Raw genomic sequence first — 19,336 nt, forward strand, 5'->3', positions numbered from 1 at the left:
TATATATATATATTTCTCCGCCGAAATCACTTTTAAACCCATTTCCACCTTTTTTTCCCTTCTCTTCCTCTTACTTTTTTTTCACGTTTTTTTACGTTTTTCTCCTTTTCGCCTCTTTTCTGGGCGTATTATTCTTCTTTTTCTTCTTTTTTTTCGTCTAATGCATACCCCATCAGTGCAGCAATGCTTATTCAATACCGCCAGCAGATGGAGACACTGGGGGATAATTTTCTAAGGATTTATACTGATTTTTCCTGTCTGAATTTGTCGCACAGAAAGTTGCAGGCCAAATATGTGTGACATTTCTGCGACTTTAGCTTCTAGAGCATTTTTACAACATTATACATAGGTGCTGAATACATAAAAAGCGACTGTTCAGCGACAGACAAGTCGCATCGGCTGAAAGTAGGCCAGAATGTCAGTCCATGTTGGAGCAGGTTTAGATACAGTCTAAAGCATAGATCTCAAAGTCTGTGCACAGAATTTAGCAAGGGCCTCGCACCTTCTGATGCATCAGGTAGGTGCACAATAGCATAGCCTAACCCTCTGTACTTTGGTCTATATTGATGCGGGACATAGACAGCCAGCTGATGACCAATCCATTAGTGCAATGGATGGCTGGAAGCATTTGTCTTTGCCTTTGCAATACCACAGAAGCAATGCATGGTCAATGTACAGCAATGACACACCTGTGTGAACAGCCAGGAGACCCCCCCCCCCCCCCCCCCATGTTATGTTACATAGTTACATAGTTAGTACGGTCGAAAAAAGACATATGTCCATCAAGTTCAACCAGGGAATTAAGGGGTAGGGGTGTGGCGCGATATTGGGGAAGGGATGAGATTTTATATTTCTTCATAAGCATTAATCTTATTTTGTCAATTAGGAACATTCAGCACCCACCCGCTATCAAGGCAGCTGCCTATCATGTCATGCCCTACCTGCACAGGTGTGCTGGCTACTCAAATGATCCAATTAAGGAGGCCATTTAGTCAGCAGCAGCAGAAGTCCTGTGCCTGGACGCTCCAACAGGGGCCAGACACAAGCAGAAGCAGAAGCAGCAGAAGCAGCAGCAGCACCACCTTTTGTTTTTTGGCTGCTGCAGCAGCAAGGCCCACAGGGCTGGCTAGCTGGCTAGCCAGCAAGCAGGTAGCAATGAAAGTAGGAATCTTTCTTTTTAACCCTGTAAGGGGGTGGTGCACTGTACCCGAAGATACTGCCATATCGGGTCAATGCATAGGGCGACGGAAGCAAGCTTCGAAATCGGCCCCCGTTCTCAAAAATCCATTTAATATATGGTCCCCAGATAGGGGACGTATCAGATATTAAACTGATAAGAACAGATACTACACTTGATCTTAGCCAAAAGGCCGAGAAGCGATAACCGTGAAAGGGGCGGGCCCAACAAGGTCCCCTTCATGGGCACTATCACTGCTTGCTGTCAGGGAGGCTGCCAGACAATTTTCCATGCACACTCTGGGCTGGGGGGCAGTCAACCACCAGTACACACAGCAGAACCTAAACCCATACCATTATTGCTAAGCAGCAAGACAGGGGCCCATTGCACTCCCACGGGGCCTTTTTAAATGCAATCCATAACCCGGATTTGCCAGGAACCCTTCTTACTCCTCCTACTTGCATGTGACACTGGGCTTAGGATCTGCATAGGAAACACACACACAAGCACACACCTACCTTTGTTGCCTGCAGATGCCTCCTTGGCTGTCCCCAAACGGTATCAAACCAACACCCACGGGAAGCTGTAAGCATAGAGGACATGCCTGCACCCCATTGGACTTACCTGTGTGGGTTAAATCCGGGTTATTTGACAACCTATGGCGGTGATGGTTCTGCTCAGGCAGAGCAGTGCTGATGCTCCTCATAAAGCTGTCGCTGCTGTGAAGGTTCTAGGTGACATCACAAATCCCTTTGGTTACATACACAACAAAGCTGGGTTGTTGTTGTTTACACTCTGCAAGGCCTGTGGAAGTGAGTGACATCATAGCACTGTAGTTCTGAGGGTTCAAGATGGATGCAACAATCTCCTGTTGCTTCTATGAAGGCCGTAATAGACGACATCACCAAACAGCTCCATAGTCACATACACAGCAAAGGAGAGATGTTGTTTACACCTAGTGATGTCAGTGGTATTGAGTGACATCACAGCACAGTGCTAAGGCTCCTGGGCCTGGACACAGCAGCGGCTGCAATATCTCAACGGAGAATACGTTTATATCTATGTGTGTGTGTGCGCATATATATATATATATATATATATATATATATATATATATATTTCTCCGCCGAAATCACTTTTAAACCCATTTCCACCTTTTTTTCCCTTCTCTTCCTCTTACTTTTTTTTCACGTTTTTTTACGTTTTTCTCCTTTTCGCCTCTTTTCTGGGCGTATTATTCTTCTTTTTCTTCTTTTTTTTCGTCTAATGCATACCCCATCAGTGCAGCAATGCTTATTCAATACCGCCAGCAGATGGAGACACTGGGGGATAATTTTCTAAGGATTTATACTGATTTTTCCTGTCTGAATTTGTCGCACAGAAAGTTGCAGGCCAAATATGTGTGACATTTCTGCGACTTTAGCTTCTAGAGCATTTTTACAACATTATACATAGGTGCTGAATACATAAAAAGCGACTGTTCAGCGACAGACAAGTCGCATCGGCTGAAAGTAGGCCAGAATGTCAGTCCATGTTGGAGCAGGTTTAGATACAGTCTAAAGCATAGATCTCAAAGTCTGTGCACAGAATTTAGCAAGGGCCTCGCACCTTCTGATGCATCAGGTAGGTGCACAATAGCATAGCCTAACCCTCTGTACTTTGGTCTATATTGATGCGGGACATAGACAGCCAGCTGATGACCAATCCATTAGTGCAATGGATGGCTGGAAGCATTTGTCTTTGCCTTTGCAATACCACAGAAGCAATGCATGGTCAATGTACAGCAATGACACACCTGTGTGAACAGCCAGGAGACCCCCCCCCCCCCCCATGTTATGTTACATAGTTACATAGTTAGTACGGTCGAAAAAAGACATATGTCCATCACGTTCAACCAGGGAATTAAGGGGTAGGGGTGTGGCGCGATATTGGGGAAGGGATGAGATTTTATATTTCTTCATAAGCATTAATCTTATTTTGTCAATTAGGAACATTCAGCACCCACCCGCTATCAAGGCAGCTGCCTATCATGTCATGCCCTACCTGCACAGGTGTGCTGGCTACTCAAATGATCCAATTAAGGAGGCCATTTAGTCAGCAGCAGCAGAAGTCCTGTGCCTGGACGCTCCAACAGGGGCCAGACACAAGCAGAAGCAGAAGCAGCAGAAGCAGCAGCAGCACCACCTTTTGTTTTTTGGCTGCAGCAGCAGCAAGGCCCACAGGGCTGGCTAGCTGGCTAGCCAGCAAGCAGGTAGCAATGAAAGTAGGAATCTTTCTTTTTAACCCTGTAAGGGGGTGGTGCACTGTACCCGAAGATACTGCCATATCGGGTCAATGCATAGGGCGACGGAAGCAAGCTTCGAAATCGGCCCCCGTTCTCAAAAATCCATTTAATATATGGTCCCCAGATAGGGGACGTATCAGATATTAAACTGATAAGAACAGATACTACACTTGATCTTAGCCAAAAGGCCGAGAAGCGATAACCGTGAAAGGGGCGGGCCCAACAAGGTCCCCTTCATGGGCACTATCACTGCTTGCTGTCAGGGAGGCTGCCAGACAATTTTCCATGCACACTCTGGGCTGGGGGGCAGTCAACCACCAGTACACACAGCAGAACCTAAACCCATACCATTATTGCTAAGCAGCAAGACAGGGGCCCATTGCACTCCCACGGGGCCTTTTTAAATGCAATCCATAACCCGGATTTGCCAGGAACCCTTCTTACTCCTCCTACTTGCATGTGACACTGGGCTTAGGATCTGCATAGGAAACACACACACAAGCACACACCTACCTTTGTTGCCTGCAGATGCCTCCTTGGCTGTCCCCAAACGGTATCAAACCAACACCCACGGGAAGCTGTAAGCATAGAGGACATGCCTGCACCCCATTGGACTTACCTGTGTGGGTTAAATCCGGGTTATTTGACAACCTATGGCGGTGATGGTTCTGCTCAGGCAGAGCAGTGCTGATGCTCCTCATAAAGCTGTCGCTGCTGTGAAGGTTCTAGGTGACATCACAAATCCCTTTGGTTACATACACAACAAAGCTGGGTTGTTGTTGTTTACACTCTGCAAGGCCTGTGGAAGTGAGTGACATCATAGCACTGTAGTTCTGAGGGTTCAAGATGGATGCAACAATCTCCTGTTGCTTCTATGAAGGCCGTAATAGACGACATCACCAAACAGCTCCATAGTCACATACACAGCAAAGGAGAGATGTTGTTTACACCTAGTGATGTCAGTGGTTTTGAGTGACATCACAGCACAGTGCTAAGGCTCCTGGGCCTGGACACAGCAGCGGCTGCAATATCTCAACGGAGAATACGTTTATATCTATGTGTGTGTGTGGGCATATATATATATATATATATATATATATATATATATATATATATTTCTCCGCCGAAATCACTTTTAAACCCATTTCCACCTTTTTTTCCCTTCTCTTCCTCTTACTTTTTTTTCACGTTTTTTTACGTTTTTCTCCTTTTCGCCTCTTTTCTGGGCGTATTATTCTTCTTTTTCTTCTTTTTTTTCGTCTAATGCATACCCCATCAGTGCAGCAATGCTTATTCAATACCGCCAGCAGATGGAGACACTGGGGGATAATTTTCTAAGGATTTATACTGATTTTTCCTGTCTGAATTTGTCGCACAGAAAGTTGCAGGCCAAATATGTGTGACATTTCTGCGACTTTAGCTTCTAGAGCATTTTTACAACATTATACATAGGTGCTGAATACATAAAAAGCGACTGTTCAGCGACAGACAAGTCGCATCGGCTGAAAGTAGGCCAGAATGTCAGTCCATGTTGGAGCAGGTTTAGATACAGTCTAAAGCATAGATCTCAAAGTCTGTGCACAGAATTTAGCAAGGGCCTCGCACCTTCTGATGCATCAGGTAGGTGCACAATAGCATAGCCTAACCCTCTGTACTTTGGTCTATATTGATGCGGGACATAGACAGCCAGCTGATGACCAATCCATTAGTGCAATGGATGGCTGGAAGCATTTGTCTTTGCCTTTGCAATACCACAGAAGCAATGCATGGTCAATGTACAGCAATGACACACCTGTGTGAACAGCCAGGAGACCCCCCCCCCCCCCCCCCCCCCATGTTATGTTACATAGCTACATAGTTAGTACGGTCGAAAAAAGACATATGTCCATCACGTTCAACCAGGGAATTAAGGGGTAGGGGTGTGGCGCGATATTGGGGAAGGGATGAGATTTTATATTTCTTCATAAGCATTAATCTTATTTTGTCAATTAGGAACATTCAGCACCCACCCGCTATCAAGGCAGCTGCCTATCATGTCATGCCCTACCTGCACAGGTGTGCTGGCTACTCAAATGATCCAATTAAGGAGGCCATTTAGTCAGCAGCAGCAGAAGTCCTGTGCCTGGACGCTCCAACAGGGGCCAGACACAAGCAGAAGCAGAAGCAGCAGAAGCAGCAGCAGCACCACCTTTTGTTTTTTGGCTGCAGCAGCAGCAAGGCCCACAGGGCTGGCTAGCTGGCTAGCCAGCAAGCAGGTAGCAATGAAAGTAGGAATCTTTCTTTTTAACCCTGTAAGGGGGTGGTGCACTGTACCCGAAGATACTGCCATATCGGGTCAATGCATAGGGCGACGGAAGCAAGCTTTGAAATCGGCCCCCGTTCTCAAAAATCCATTTAATATATGGTCCCCAGATAGGGGACGTATCAGATATTAAACTGATAAGAACAGATACTACACTTGATCTTAGCCAAAAGGCCGAGAAGCGATAACCGTGAAAGGGGCGGGCCCAACAAGGTCCCCTTCATGGGCACTATCACTGCTTGCTGTCAGGGAGGCTGCCAGACAATTTTCCATGCACACTCTGGGCTGGGGGGCAGTCAACCACCAGTACACACAGCAGAACCTAAACCCATACCATTATTGCTAAGCAGCAAGACAGGGGCCCATTGCACTCCCACGGGGCCTTTTTAAATGCAATCCATAACCCGGATTTGCCAGGAACCCTTCTTACTCCTCCTACTTGCATGTGACACTGGGCTTAGGATCTGCATAGGAAACACACACACAAGCACACACCTACCTTTGTTGCCTGCAGATGCCTCCTTGGCTGTCCCCAAACGGTATCAAACCAACACCCACGGGAAGCTGTAAGCATAGAGGACATGCCTGCACCCCATTGGACTTACCTGTGTGGGTTAAATCCGGGTTATTTGACAACCTATGGCGGTGATGGTTCTGCTCAGGCAGAGCAGTGCTGATGCTCCTCATAAAGCTGTCGCTGCTGTGAAGGTTCTAGGTGACATCACAAATCCCTTTGGTTACATACACAACAAAGCTGGGTTGTTGTTGTTTACACTCTGCAAGGCCTGTGGAAGTGAGTGACATCATAGCACTGTAGTTCTGAGGGTTCAAGATGGATGCAACAATCTCCTGTTGCTTCTATGAAGGCCGTAATAGACGACATCACCAAACAGCTCCATAGTCACATACACAGCAAAGGAGAGATGTTGTTTACACCTAGTGATGTCAGTGGTATTGAGTGACATCACAGCACAGTGCTAAGGCTCCTGGGCCTGGACACAGCAGCGGCTGCAATATCTCAACGGAGAATACGTTTATATCTATGTGTGTGTGTGCGCATATATATATATATATATATATATATATATATATATATATATATATATATATTTCTCCGCCGAAATCACTTTTAAACCCATTTCCACCTTTTTTTCCCTTCTCTTCCTCTTACTTTTTTTTCACGTTTTTTTACGTTTTTCTCCTTTTCGCCTCTTTTCTGGGCGTATTATTCTTCTTTTTCTTCTTTTTTTTCGTCTAATGCATACCCCATCAGTGCAGCAATGCTTATTCAATACCGCCAGCAGATGGAGACACTGGGGGATAATTTTCTAAGGATTTATACTGATTTTTCCTGTCTGAATTTGTCGCACAGAAAGTTGCAGGCCAAATATGTGTGACATTTCTGCGACTTTAGCTTCTAGAGCATTTTTACAACATTATACATAGGTGCTGAATACATAAAAAGCGACTGTTCAGCGACAGACAAGTCGCATCGGCTGAAAGTAGGCCAGAATGTCAGTCCATGTTGGAGCAGGTTTAGATACAGTCTAAAGCATAGATCTCAAAGTCTGTGCACAGAATTTAGCAAGGGCCTCGCACCTTCTGATGCATCAGGTAGGTGCACAATAGCATAGCCTAACCCTCTGTACTTTGGTCTATATTGATGCGGGACATAGACAGCCAGCTGATGACCAATCCATTAGTGCAATGGATGGCTGGAAGCATTTGTCTTTGCCTTTGCAATACCACAGAAGCAATGCATGGTCAATGTACAGCAATGACACACCTGTGTGAACAGCCAGGAGACCCCCCCCCCCCCCATGTTATGTTACATAGTTACATAGTTAGTACGGTCGAAAAAAGACATATGTCCATCACGTTCAACCAGGGAATTAAGGGGTAGGGGTGTGGCGCGATATTGGGGAAGGGATGAGATTTTATATTTCTTCATAAGCATTAATCTTATTTTGTCAATTAGGAACATTCAGCACCCACCCGCTATCAAGGCAGCTGCCTATCATGTCATGCCCTACCTGCACAGGTGTGCTGGCTACTCAAATGATCCAATTAAGGAGGCCATTTAGTCAGCAGCAGCAGAAGTCCTGTGCCTGGACGCTCCAACAGGGGCCAGACACAAGCAGAAGCAGAAGCAGCAGAAGCAGCAGAAGCAGCAGCAGCACCACCTTTTGTTTTTTGGCTGCAGCAGCAGCAAGGCCCACAGGGCTGGCTAGCTGGCTAGCCAGCAAGCAGGTAGCAATGAAAGTAGGAATCTTTCTTTTTAACCCTGTAAGGGGGTGGTGCACTGTACCCGAAGATACTGCCATATCGGGTCAATGCATAGGGCGACGGAAGCAAGCTTCGAAATCGGCCCCCGTTCTCAAAAATCCATTTAATATATGGTCCCCAGATAGGGGACGTATCAGATATTAAACTGATAAGAACAGATACTACACTTGATCTTAGCCAAAAGGCCGAGAAGCGATAACCGTGAAAGGGGCGGGCCCAACAAGGTCCCCTTCATGGGCACTATCACTGCTTGCTGTCAGGGAGGCTGCCAGACAATTTTCCATGCACACTCTGGGCTGGGGGGCAGTCAACCACCAGTACACACAGCAGAACCTAAACCCATACCATTATTGCTAAGCAGCAAGACAGGGGCCCATTGCACTCCCACGGGGCCTTTTTAAATGCAATCCATAACCCGGATTTGCCAGGAACCCTTCTTACTCCTCCTACTTGCATGTGACACTGGGCTTAGGATCTGCATAGGAAACACACACACAAGCACACACCTACCTTTGTTGCCTGCAGATGCCTCCTTGGCTGTCCCCAAACGGTATCAAACCAACACCCACGGGAAGCTGTAAGCATAGAGGACATGCCTGCACCCCATTGGACTTACCTGTGTGGGTTAAATCCGGGTTATTTGACAACCTATGGCGGTGATGGTTCTGCTCAGGCAGAGCAGTGCTGATGCTCCTCATAAAGCTGTCGCTGCTGTGAAGGTTCTAGGTGACATCACAAATCCCTTTGGTTACATACACAACAAAGCTGGGTTGTTGTTGTTTACACTCTGCAAGGCCTGTGGAAGTGAGTGACATCATAGCACTGTAGTTCTGAGGGTTCAAGATGGATGCAACAATCTCCTGTTGCTTCTATGAAGGCCGTAATAGACGACATCACCAAACAGCTCCATAGTCACATACACAGCAAAGGAGAGATGTTGTTTACACCTAGTGATGTCAGTGGTATTGAGTGACATCACAGCACAGTGCTAAGGCTCCTGGGCCTGGACACAGCAGCGGCTGCAATATCTCAACGGAGAATACGTTTATATCTATGTGTGTGTGTGCGCATATATATATATATATATATATATATATATATATATATATATATTTCTCCGCCGAAATCACTTTTAAACCCATTTCCACCTTTTTTTCCCTTCTCTTCCTCTTACTTTTTTTTCACGTTTTTTTACGTTTTTCTCCTTTTCGCCTCTTTTCTGGGCGTATTATTCTTCTTTTTCTTCTTTTTTTTCGTCTAATGCATACCCCATCAGTGCAGCAATGCTTATTCAATACCGCCAGCAGATGGAGACACTGGGGGATAATTTTCTAAGGATTTATACTGATTTTTCCTGTCTGAATTTGTCGCACAGAAAGTTGCAGGCCAAATATGTGTGACATTTCTGCGACTTTAGCTTCTAGAGCATTTTTACAACATTATACATAGGTGCTGAATACATAAAAAGCGACTGTTCAGCGACAGACAAGTCGCATCGGCTGAAAGTAGGCCAGAATGTCAGTCCATGTTGGAGCAGGTTTAGATACAGTCTAAAGCATAGATCTCAAAGTCTGTGCACAGAATTTAGCAAGGGCCTCGCACCTTCTGATGCATCAGGTAGGTGCACAATAGCATAGCCTAACCCTCTGTACTTTGGTCTATATTGATGCGGGACATAGACAGCCAGCTGATGACCAATCCATTAGTGCAATGGATGGCTGGAAGCATTTGTCTTTGCCTTTGCAATACCACAGAAGCAATGCATGGTCAATGTACAGCAATGACACACCTGTGTGAACAGCCAGGAGACCCCCCCCCCCCCATGTTATGTTACATAGTTACATAGTTAGTACGGTCGAAAAAAGACATATGTCCATCACGTTCAACCAGGGAATTAAGGGGTAGGGGTGTGGCGCGATATTGGGGAAGGGATGAGATTTTATATTTCTTCATAAGCATTAATCTTATTTTGTCAATTAGGAACATTCAGCACCCACCCGCTATCAAGGCAGCTGCCTATCATGTCATGCCCTACCTGCACAGGTGTGCTGGCTACTCAAATGATCCAATTAAGGAGGCCATTTAGTCAGCAGCAGCAGAAGTCCTGTGCCTGGACGCTCCAACAGGGGCCAGACACAAGCAGAAGCAGAAGCAGCAGAAGCAGCACCACCTTTTGTTTTTTGGCTGCAGCAGCAGCAAGGCCCACAGGGCTGGCTAGCTGGCTAGCCAGCAAGCAGGTAGCAATGAAAGTAGGAATCTTTCTTTTTAACCCTGTAAGGGGGTGGTGCACTGTACCCGAAGATACTGCCATATCGGGTCAATGCATAGGGCGACGGAAGCAAGCTTCGAAATCGGCCCCCGTTCTCAAAAATCCATTTAATATATGGTCCCCAGATAGGGGACGTATCAGATATTAAACTGATAAGAACAGATACTACACTTGATCTTAGCCAAAAGGCCGAGAAGCGATAACCGTGAAAGGGGCGGGCCCAACAAGGTCCCCTTCATGGGCACTATCACTGCTTGCTGTCAGGGAGGCTGCCAGACAATTTTCCATGCACACTCTGGGCTGGGGGGCAGTCAACCACCAGTACACACAGCAGAACCTAAACCCATACCATTATTGCTAAGCAGCAAGACAGGGGCCCATTGCACTCCCACGGGGCCTTTTTAAATGCAATCCATAACCCGGATTTGCCAGGAACCCTTCTTACTCCTCCTACTTGCATGTGACACTGGGCTTAGGATCTGCATAGGAAACACACACACAAGCACACACCTACCTTTGTTGCCTGCAGATGCCTCCTTGGCTGTCCCCAAACGGTATCAAACCAACACCCACGGGAAGCTGTAAGCATAGAGGACATGCCTGCACCCCATTGGACTTACCTGTGTGGGTTAAATCCGGGTTATTTGACAACCTATGGCGGTGATGGTTCTGCTCAGGCAGAGCAGTGCTGATGCTCCTCATAAAGCTGTCGCTGCTGTGAAGGTTCTAGGTGACATCACAAATCCCTTTGGTTACATACACAACAAAGCTGGGTTGTTGTTGTTTACACTCTGCAAGGCCTGTGGAAGTGAGTGACATCATAGCACTGTAGTTCTGAGGGTTCAAGATGGATGCAACAATCTCCTGTTGCTTCTATGAAGGCCGTAATAGACGACATCACCAAACAGCTCCATAGTCACATACACAGCAAAGGAGAGATGTTGTTTACACCTAGTGATGTCAGTGGTATTGAGTGACATCACAGCACAGTGCTAAGGCTCCTGGGCCTGGACACAGCAGCGGCTGCAATATCTCAACGGAGAATACGTTTATATCTATGTGTGTGTGTGCGCATATATATATATATATATATATATATATATATATATATATATATATATTTCTCCGCCGAAATCACTTTTAAACCCATTTCCACCTTTTTTTCCCTTCTCTTCCTCTTACTTTTTTTTCACGTTTTTTTACGTTTTTCTCCTTTTCGCCTCTTTTCTGGGCGTATTATTCTTCTTTTTCTTCTTTTTTTTCGTCTAATGCATACCCCATCAGTGCAGCAATGCTTATTCAATACCGCCAGCAGATGGAGACACTGGGGGATAATTTTCTAAGGATTTATACTGATTTTTCCTGTCTGAATTTGTTGCACAGAAAGTTGCAGGCCAAATATGTGTGACATTTCTGCGACTTTAGCTTCTAGAGCATTTTTACAACATTATACATAGGTGCTGAATACATAAAAAGCGACTGTTCAGCGACAGACAAGTCGCATCGGCTGAAAGTAGGCCAGAATGTCAGTCCATGTTGGAGCAGGTTTAGATACAGTCTAAAGCATAGATCTCAAAGTCTGTGCACAGAATTTAGCAAGGGCCTCGCACCTTCTGATGCATCAGGTAGGTGCACAATAGCATAGCCTAACCCTCTGTACTTTGGTCTATATTGATGCGGGACATAGACAGCCAGCTGATGACCAATCCATTAGTGCAATGGATGGCTGGAAGCATTTGTCTTTGCCTTTGCAATACCACAGAAGCAATGCATGGTCAATGTACAGCAATGACACACCTGTGTGAACAGCCAGGAGATCCCCCCCCCCCCCCCCCATGTTATGTTACATAGTTACATAGTTAGTACGGTCGAAAAAAGACATATGTCCATCACGTTCAACCAGGGAATTAAGGGGTAGGGGTGTGGCGCGATATTGGGGAAGGGATGAGATTTTATATTTCTTCATAAGCATTAATCTTATTTTGTCAATTAGGAACATTCAGCACCCACCCGCTATCAAGGCAGCTGCCTATCATGTCATGCCCTACCTGCACAGGTGTGCTGGCTACTCAAATGATCCAATTAAGGAGGCCATTTAGTCAGCAGCAGCAGAAGTCCTGTGCCTGGACGCTCCAACAGGGGCCAGACACAAGCAGAAGCAGAAGCAGCAGAAGCAGCAGCAGCACCACCTTTTGTTTTTTGGCTGCAGCAGCAGCAAGGCCCACAGGGCTGGCTAGCTGGCTAGCCAGCAAGCAGGTAGCAATGAAAGTAGGAATCTTTCTTTTTAACCCTGTAAGGGGGTGGTGCACTGTACCCGAAGATACTGCCATATCGGGTCAATGCATAGGGCGACGGAAGCAAGCTTCGAAATCGGCCCCCGTTCTCAAAAATCCATTTAATATATGGTCCCCAGATAGGGGACGTATCAGATATTAAACTGATAAGAACAGATACTACACTTGATCTTAGCCAAAAGGCCGAGAAGCGATAACCGTGAAAGGGGCGGGCCCAACAAGGTCCCCTTCATGGGCACTATCACTGCTTGCTGTCAGGGAGGCTGCCAGACAATTTTCCATGCACACTCTGGGCTGGGGGGCAGTCAACCACCAGTACACACAGCAGAACCTAAACCCATACCATTATTGCTAAGCAGCAAGACAGGGGCCCATTGCACTCCCACGGGGCCTTTTTAAATGCAATCCATAACCCGGATTTGCCAGGAACCCTTCTTACTCCTCCTACTTGCATGTGACACTGGGCTTAGGATCTGCATAGGAAACACACACACAAGCACACACCTACCTTTGTTGCCTGCAGATGCCTCCTTGGCTGTCCCCAAACGGTATCAAACCAACACCCACGGGAAGCTGTAAGCATAGAGGACATGCCTGCACCCCATTGGACTTACCTGTGTGGGTTAAATCCGGGTTATTTGACAACCTATGGCGGTGATGGTTCTGCTCAGGCAGAGCAGTGCTGATGCTCCTCATAAAGCTGTCGCTGCTGTGAAGGTTCTAGGTGACATCACAAATCCCTTTGGTTACATACACAACAAAGCTGGGTTGTTGTTGTTTACACTCTGCAAGGCCTGTGGAAGTGAGTGACATCATAGCACTGTAGTTCTGAGGGTTCAAGATGGATGCAACAATCTCCTGTTGCTTCTATGAAGGCCGTAATAGACGACATCACCAAACAGCTCCATAGTCACATACACAGCAAAGGAGAGATGTTGTTTACACCTAGTGATGTCAGTGGTATTGAGTGACATCACAGCACAGTGCTAAGGCTCCTGGGCCTGGACACAGCAGCGGCTGCAATATCTCAACGGAGAATACGTTTATATCTATGTGTGTGTGTGCGCATATATATATATATATATATATATATATATATATATATATATATTTCTCCGCCGAAATCACTTTTAAACCCATTTCCACCTTTTTTTCCCTTCTCTTCCTCTTACTTTTTTTTCACGTTTTTTTACGTTTTTCTCCTTTTCGCCTCTTTTCTGGGCGTATTATTCTTCTTTTTCTTCTTTTTTTTCGTCTAATGCATACCCCATCAGTGCAGCAATGCTTATTCAATACCGCCAGCAGATGGAGACACTGGGGGATAATTTTCTAAGGATTTATACTGATTTTTCCTGTCTGAATTTGTCGCACAGAAAGTTGCAGGCCAAATATGTGTGACATTTCTGCGACTTTAGCTTCTAGAGCATTTTTACAACATTATACATAGGTGCTGAATACATAAAAAGCGACTGTTCAGCGACAGACAAGTCGCATCGGCTGAAAGTAGGCCAGAATGTCAGTCCATGTTGGAGCAGGTTTAGATACAGTCTAAAGCATAGATCTCAAAGTCTGTGCACAGAATTTAGCAAGGGCCTCGCACCTTCTGATGCATCAGGTAGGTGCACAATAGCATAGCCTAACCCTCTGTACTTTGGTCTATATTGATGCGGGACATAGACAGCCAGCTGATGACCAATCCATTAGTGCAATGGATGGCTGGAAGCATTTGTCTTTGCCTTTGCAATACCACAGAAGCAATGCATGGTCAATGTACAGCAATGACACACCTGTGTGAACAGCCAGGAGACCCCCCCCCCCCCATGTTATGTTACATAGTTACATAGTTAGTACGGTCGAAAAAAGACATATGTCCATCACGTTCAACCAGGGAATTAAGGGGTAGGGGTGTGGCGCGATATTGGGGAAGGGATGAGATTTTATTTTTCTTCATAAGCATTAATCTTATTTTGTCAATTAGGAACATTCAGCACCCACCCGCTATCAAGGCAGCTGCCTATCATGTCATGCCCTACCTGCACAGGTGTGCTGGCTACTCAAATGATCCAATTAAGGAGGCCATTTAGTCAGCAGCAGCAGAAGTCCTGTGCCTGGACGCTCCAACAGGGGCCAGACACAAGCAGAAGCAGAAGCAGCAGAAGCAGCAGCAGCACCACCTTTTGTTTTTTGGCTGCAGCAGCAGCAAGGCCCACAGGGCTGGCTAGCTGGCTAGCCAGCAAGCAGGTAGCAATGAAAGTAGGAATCTTTCTTTTTAACCCTGTAAGGGGGTGGTGCACTGTACCCGAAGATACTGCCATATCGGGTCAATGCATAGGGCGACGGAAGCAAGCTTCGAAATCGGCCCCCGTTCTCAAAAATCCATTTAATATATGGTCCCCAGATAGGGGACGTATCAGATATTAAACTGATAAGAACAGATACTACACTTGATCTTAGCCAAAAGGCCGAGAAGCGATAACCGTGAAAGGGGCGGGCCCAACAAGGTCCCCTTCATGGGCACTATCACTGCTTGCTGTCAGGGAGGCTGCCAGACAATTTTCCATGCACACTCTGGGCTGGGGGGCAGTCAACCACCAGTACACACAGCAGAACCTAAACCCATACCATTATTGCTAAGCAGCAAGACAGGGGCCCATTGCACTCCCACGGGGCCTTTTTAAATGCAATCCATAACCCGGATTTGCCAGGAACCCTTCTTACTCCTCCTACTTGCATGTGACACTGGGCTTAGGATCTGCATAGGAAACACACACACAAGCACACACCTACCTTTGTTGCCTGCAGATGCCTCCTTGGCTGTCCCCAAACGGTATCAAACCAACACCCACGGGAAGCTGTAAGCATAGAGGACATGCCTGCACCCCATTGGACTTACCTGTGTGGGTTAAATCCGGGTTATTTGACAACCTATGGCGGTGATGGTTCTGCTCAGGCAGAGCAGTGCTGATGCTCCTCATAAAGCTGTCGCTGCTGTGAAGGTTCTAGGTGACATCACAAATCCCTTTGGTTACATACACAACAAAGCTGGGTTGTTGTTGTTTACACTCTGCAAGGCCTGTGGAAGTGAGTGACATCATAGCACTGTAGTTCTGAGGGTTCAAGATGGATGCAACAATCTCCTGTTGCTTCTATGAAGGCCGTAATAGACGACATCACCAAACAGCTCCATAGTCACATACACAGCAAAGGAGAGATGTTGTTTACACCTAGTGATGTCAGTGGTATTGAGTGACATCACAGCACAGTGCTAAGGCTCCTGGGCCTGGACACAGCAGCGGCTGCAATATCTCAACGGAGAATACGTTTATATCTATGTGTGTGTGTGCGCATATATATATATATATATATATATATATATATATATATATATATATATTTCTCCGCCGAAATCACTTTTAAACCCATTTCCACCTTTTTTTCCCTTCTCTTCCTCTTACTTTTTTTTCACGTTTTTTTACGTTTTTCTCCTTTTCGCCTCTTTTCTGGGCGTATTATTCTTCTTTTTCTTCTTTTTTTTCGTCTAATGCATACCCCATCAGTGCAGCAATGCTTATTCAATACCGCCAGCAGATGGAGACACTGGGGGATAATTTTCTAAGGATTTATACTGATTTTTCCTGTCTGAATTTGTCGCACAGAAAGTTGCAGGCCAAATATGTGTGACATTTCTGCGACTTTAGCTTCTAGAGCATTTTTACAACATTATACATAGGTGCTGAATACATAAAAAGCGACTGTTCAGCGACAGACAAGTCGCATCGGCTGAAAGTAGGCCAGAATGTCAGTCCATGTTGGAGCAGGTTTAGATACAGTCTAAAGCATAGATCTCAAAGTCTGTGCACAGAATTTAGCAAGGGCCTCGCACCTTCTGATGCATCAGGTAGGTGCACAATAGCATAGCCTAACCCTCTGTACTTTGGTCTATATTGATGCGGGACATAGACAGCCAGCTGATGACCAATCCATTAGTGCAATGGATGGCTGGAAGCATTTGTCTTTGCCTTTGCAATACCACAGAAGCAATGCATGGTCAATGTACAGCAATGACACACCTGTGTGAACAGCCAGGAGACCCCCCCCCCCCCCCCATGTTATGTTACATAGTTACATAGTTAGTACGGTCGAAAAAAGACATATGTCCATCACGTTCAACCAGGGAATTAAGGGGTAGGGGTGTGGCGCGATATTGGGGAAGGGATGAGATTTTATATTTCTTCATAAGCATTAATCTTATTTTGTCAATTAGGAACATTCAGCACCCACCCGCTATCAAGGCAGCTGCCTATCATGTCATGCCCTACCTGCACAGGTGTGCTGGCTACTCAAATGATCCAATTAAGGAGGCCATTTAGTCAGCAGCAGCAGAAGTCCTGTGCCTGGACGCTCCAACAGGGGCCAGACACAAGCAGAAGCAGAAGCAGCAGAAGCAGCAGCAGCACCACCTTTTGTTTTTTGGCTGCAGCAGCAGCAAGGCCCACAGGGCTGGCTAGCTGGCTAGCCAGCAAGCAGGTAGCAATGAAAGTAGGAATCTTTCTTTTTAACCCTGTAAGGGGGTGGTGCACTGTACCCGAAGATACTGCCATATCGGGTCAATGCATAGGGCGACGGAAGCAAGCTTCGAAATCGGCCCCCGTTCTCAAAAATCCATTTAATATATGGTCCCCAGATAGGGGACGTATCAGATATTAAACTGATAAGAACAGATACTACACTTGATCTTAGCCAAAAGGCCGAGAAGCGATAACCGTGAAAGGGGCGGGCCCAACAAGGTCCCCTTCATGGGCACTATCACTGCTTGCTGTCAGGGAGGCTGCCAGACAATTTTCCATGCACACTCTGGGCTGGGGGGCAGTCAACCACCAGTACACACAGCAGAACCTAAACCCATACCATTATTGCTAAGCAGCAAGACAGGGGCCCATTGCACTCCCACGGGGCCTTTTTAAATGCAATCCATAACCCGGATTTGCCAGGAACCCTTCTTACTCCTCCTACTTGCATGTGACACTGGGCTTAGGATCTGCATAGGAAACACACACACAAGCACACACCTACCTTTGTTGCCTGCAGATGCCTCCTTGGCTGTCCCCAAACGGTATCAAACCAACACCCACGGGAAGCTGTAAGCATAGAGGACATGCCTGCACCCCATTGGACTTACCTGTGTGGGTTAAATCCGGGTTATTTGACAACCTATGGCGGTGATGGTTCTGCTCAGGCAGAGCAGTGCTGATGCTCCTCATAAAGCTGTCGCTGCTGTGAAGGTTCTAGGTGACATCACAAATCCCTTTGGTTACATACACAACAAAGCTGGGTTGTTGTTGTTTACACTCTGCAAGGCCTGTGGAAGTGAGTGACATCATAGCACTGTAGTTCTGAGGGTTCAAGATGGATGCAACAATCTCCTGTTGCTTCTATGAAGGCCGTAATAGACGACATCACCAAACAGCTCCATAGTCACATACACAGCAAAGGAGAGATGTTGTTTACACCTAGTGATGTCAGTGGTATTGAGTGACATCACAGCACAGTGCTAAGGCTCCTGGGCCTGGACACAGCAGCGGCTGCAATATCTCAACGGAGAATACGTTTATATCTATGTGTGTGTGTGCGCATATATATATATATATATAGTATATATATATATATATATATATATATATTCTCCGCCGAAATCACTTTTAAACCCATTTCCACCTTTTTTTCCCTTCTCTTCCTCTTACTTTTTTTTCACGTTTTTTTACGTTTTTCTCCTTTTCGCCTCTTTTCTGGGCGTATTATTCTTCTTTTTCTTCTTTTTTTTCGTCTAATGCATACCCCATCAGTGCAGCAATGCTTATTCAATACCGCCAGCAGATGGAGACACTGGGGGATAATTTTCTAAGGATTTATACTGATTTTTCCTGTCTGAATTTGTCGCACAGAAAGTTGCAGGCCAAATATGTGTGACATTTCTGCGACTTTAGCTTCTAGAGCATTTTTACAACATTATACATAGGTGCTGAATACATAAAAAGCGACTGTTCAGACAAGTCGCATCGGCTGAAAGTAGGCCAGAATGTCAGTCCATGTTGGAGCAGGTTTAGATACAGTCTAAAGCATAGATCTCAAAGTCTGTGCACAGAATTTAGCAAGGGCCTCGCACCTTCTGATGCATCAGGTAGGTGCACAATAGCATAGCCTAACCCTCTGTACTTTGGTCTATATTGATGCGGGACATAGACAGCCAGCTGATGACCAATCCATTAGTGCAATGGATGGCTGGAAGCATTTGTCTTTGCCTTTGCAATACCACAGAAGCAATGCATGGTCAATGTACAGCAATGACACACCTGTGTGAACAGCCAGGAGACCCCCCCCCCATGTTATGTTACATAGTTACATAGTTAGTACGGTCGAAAAAAGACATATGTCCATCACGTTCAACCAGGGAATTAAGGGGTAGGGGTGTGGCGCGATATTGGGGAAGGGATGAGATTTTATATTTCTTCATAAGCATTAATCTTATTTTGTCAATTAGGAACATTCAGCACCCACCCGCTATCAAGGCAGCTGCCTATCATGTCATGCCCTACCTGCACAGGTGTGCTGGCTACTCAAATGATCCAATTAAGGAGGCCATTTAGTCAGCAGCAGCAGAAGTCCTGTGCCTGGACGCTCCAACAGGGGCCAGACACAAGCAGAAGCAGAAGCAGCAGAAGCAGCA

General features: G+C 46.0%; 8 non-coding genes across 8 annotated transcripts; all 8 read right to left on the reverse strand.

Annotated features, from left to right (window-relative positions):
- Window positions 1-1,191: 1,191 nt before the first annotated feature.
- Window positions 1,192-1,382, reverse strand: LOC130347401 (U2 spliceosomal RNA). The gene has a single exon (XR_008885339.1). It is a non-coding gene; the product is annotated as a U2 spliceosomal RNA (small nuclear RNA).
- Window positions 1,383-3,470: 2,088 nt separating this feature from the next.
- LOC130347402 (U2 spliceosomal RNA) lies at window positions 3,471-3,661 on the reverse strand. The gene has a single exon (XR_008885340.1). It is a non-coding gene; the product is annotated as a U2 spliceosomal RNA (small nuclear RNA).
- Window positions 3,662-5,758: 2,097 nt separating this feature from the next.
- LOC130347425 (U2 spliceosomal RNA) lies at window positions 5,759-5,949 on the reverse strand. Its single transcript, XR_008885361.1, has one exon. It is a non-coding gene; the product is annotated as a U2 spliceosomal RNA (small nuclear RNA).
- A 2,106-nt stretch (window positions 5,950-8,055) lies between these two features.
- Window positions 8,056-8,246, reverse strand: LOC130347403 (U2 spliceosomal RNA). The gene has a single exon (XR_008885341.1). It is a non-coding gene; the product is annotated as a U2 spliceosomal RNA (small nuclear RNA).
- Window positions 8,247-10,328: 2,082 nt separating this feature from the next.
- On the reverse strand, window positions 10,329-10,519 carry LOC130347404 (U2 spliceosomal RNA). The gene has a single exon (XR_008885342.1). It is a non-coding gene; the product is annotated as a U2 spliceosomal RNA (small nuclear RNA).
- Window positions 10,520-12,616: 2,097 nt separating this feature from the next.
- LOC130347405 (U2 spliceosomal RNA) lies at window positions 12,617-12,807 on the reverse strand. Its single transcript, XR_008885343.1, has one exon. It is a non-coding gene; the product is annotated as a U2 spliceosomal RNA (small nuclear RNA).
- Window positions 12,808-14,895: 2,088 nt separating this feature from the next.
- LOC130347406 (U2 spliceosomal RNA) lies at window positions 14,896-15,086 on the reverse strand. Its single transcript, XR_008885344.1, has one exon. It is a non-coding gene; the product is annotated as a U2 spliceosomal RNA (small nuclear RNA).
- A 2,095-nt stretch (window positions 15,087-17,181) lies between these two features.
- On the reverse strand, window positions 17,182-17,372 carry LOC130347409 (U2 spliceosomal RNA). Its single transcript, XR_008885346.1, has one exon. It is a non-coding gene; the product is annotated as a U2 spliceosomal RNA (small nuclear RNA).
- Window positions 17,373-19,336: the final 1,964 nt, after the last annotated feature.

The sequence above is a fragment of the Hyla sarda genome, unplaced genomic scaffold (assembly GCF_029499605.1).
Source record: "Hyla sarda isolate aHylSar1 unplaced genomic scaffold, aHylSar1.hap1 scaffold_837, whole genome shotgun sequence".
Taxonomy (NCBI): domain Eukaryota; kingdom Metazoa; phylum Chordata; class Amphibia; order Anura; family Hylidae; genus Hyla; species Hyla sarda.